Source organism: Paramisgurnus dabryanus, chromosome 15, assembly GCF_030506205.2.
Source record: "Paramisgurnus dabryanus chromosome 15, PD_genome_1.1, whole genome shotgun sequence".
NCBI lineage: Eukaryota > Metazoa > Chordata > Actinopteri > Cypriniformes > Cobitidae > Paramisgurnus > Paramisgurnus dabryanus.
The window spans coordinates 26,987,488-26,989,733 of record NC_133351.1 but is presented as its reverse complement, the minus strand read 5'-3'; the positions used below and the strand labels follow the sequence as shown (position 1 = coordinate 26,989,733).

Below are 2,246 nucleotides of genomic sequence, written 5' to 3'. Positions count from 1 at the left end.
AAACAGTATATTTTAAGTACATTTTGAAAGTATATGGGGTGTACAAATGTATATTATTTTACGGAGAAATAACGTGGGCTTAAAATGACGAGAGAGCAGTATGTTCAGTTACATTTTATATTGTAGATGTATACATTTGTAATATACTATTAACATAAGGTACACTTTAACTTCACTATAGTCAAGCATTGGATAAACCAATTAACTGTGTTTTACCACAAAATAACCTTGGTTTTGCTAATAATAATCAATACACCAAAAAAACATGGTTACTAAACTTTTACCACAAAAAAAAACATTCATTTTCGTAAGGGGAATATGAGTGTTTGTTTTTTTGTAGTTTTTCAGTCAATTGCATACCGCCTTTAGCTGTACAAAACTTAAACAGTTTTCGTAAATGCATTTCAGAGAAAAGTGAATTCTGAGATTTGAATAATGCATCTTACGTGTGTGTGATGACGTCACGACGCACGTATTTTGATTTTTACCAGTTGTTCAAGGCGGACGGATTCAGTCCCAAGGTACGTGAAAATATCTTAAAATTAATTATATTTGATTATCGTTTGACCATTCTGAAGTTTATCAGTAGACTATCATATTTCGAATGCGAAATGTTGTCAATAACGCGGTGTCTAACGTTAACTCGCTATTAGTGATAAGCTGCTGTGTAGCTTAGCTTAGCTTATAGCTAATGTTAAAGGTTTGAAAGATAGCACTGTCAGCCTGTTATATCGAATTAGTACACCCGATTGTTTTGTTAAATATATGTATTGGTGTGTATGTATATGTTAATGAAAAAAGGTAGCGTCAGAAAATCTGTTTTTTAAATGTAGCGTGAAAGTTAACCATTTATTGACTGTTTAGAGGCTGTAAGGCTTTTACCTAAGTTAACTGTATTTAGTATTAATGATGCTGCATTCTTTCCTCAGAAGCTAAAGTTTTTCAAAGACATTTGTAGGGAGGACTTTGCAGCTAATGGTAAGTCATTTTAAACTCTTAAGATATAATTATTCATTCGTAGTAGTAAATCAAGCTTCAGTTTAGATAACGTTATACATGTTGAGGCGGTTTCCCGGACAGGGATTAGACTAGTCCTAGACTAAAATAAATGTAAGAGCTGTCCAAACTGAAAACAACTTGCACTGACATATCTTAAAATACACCAGTGTCCTTTGTTTTGCCTCAAAATGCACACAGGTAATGTTTTTATTAAGGCATGTTTTTTGAAACTGGTTATATTTCTTAATTAAACTAAGGCCTAGTCCTGTTTTAAGATAATCCCTTTCCAGGAAACACCCAATTGTCTGCTTGTTGCATTTTCTTTCTGACAATTTTTACATTTAAATTTAATACAATAAAATCTTTCTTTAGGAGCTGAAGTATTTTATGTAAGGAGGATTTTGCAGCCCATATAGGCAAGTCATTATAATGAAAACTCTTAGGGGTGGTTTCCCGGACAGGGATTAGCTTTATCCAGGACTAGACCTTAGTTTAATAAGGATAGTTTTAACAAACATGCCTTACTAAAAACATTACTTATGTGCATTACGATGTAAAACAAAGGGCACTGATGTATTTTAAGATATGTCAGAGCAAGTTGTTTTCAGTTTGGACAGCTCTTACATTTATTTTAGTCTAGGACTAGACTAATTCCTGTCTGGGAAACCGCCCCTTAATATATATGATGACATTTAAGTCAAGCTCTAGTTTAGGTAAAAATATATCTGCTATACAATCTCTGCCAGTAAACTATAGATTTAATACAGTAAGTCTTAAATAAATGTAATGTTTTAATATTAAACACTTTTTAATTGAGCTTATTGTCTCTCTTTTTCAGATTTCCTTAGGCTGAACCAAAACCTGCCAGACTAAAGTTGATTTGGGAGAGAAAGACGTTGTAAACTCAATCATCTTGACATTCTTCAATGAGTAATTGTTCAATTTTTAGGCAAATACTGTACACTTTGAATGCTGTGAATAAAACTTTATTTTAAATATATTTAAAATGAATTGTTTTTGACTGCTTTTATTTATTTGGAAAAAATTATTTTGGTTATGTTACCAGCTAAAGTAATCTATTCCCAAAATAGCACTCTTTAAGTTAACTAATTATTAACGCACTTGAAGTATACTCATTACTAATCTAGCTGCAGGTATGTAAAAGTATACAAAATGTAATGTACTTGGCATATTCATTTTTCACCAGGGCAGTTTTTAGAATTTTGGATTGGCCAAAAATATATAGA

At 31.7% G+C, this 2,246-nt stretch overlaps 1 long non-coding RNA gene across 2 annotated transcripts; it reads left to right on the top strand.

Annotated features, from left to right (window-relative positions):
* The first annotated feature begins 462 nt into the window (after window positions 1-462).
* On the top strand, window positions 463-1,978 carry LOC135782825 (uncharacterized). 2 transcript variants are annotated; one of them, XR_010545497.1, is made up of 4 exons: window positions 463-521; window positions 930-978; window positions 1,372-1,415; window positions 1,838-1,978. It is a non-coding gene; the product is annotated as an uncharacterized lncRNA (long non-coding RNA). The 2 variants fall into 2 exon arrangements; XR_010545498.1 differs by lacking the exon at window positions 1,372-1,415 and having other exon boundaries at window positions 472-521.
* The last annotated feature ends 268 nt before the right edge of the window (window positions 1,979-2,246 follow it).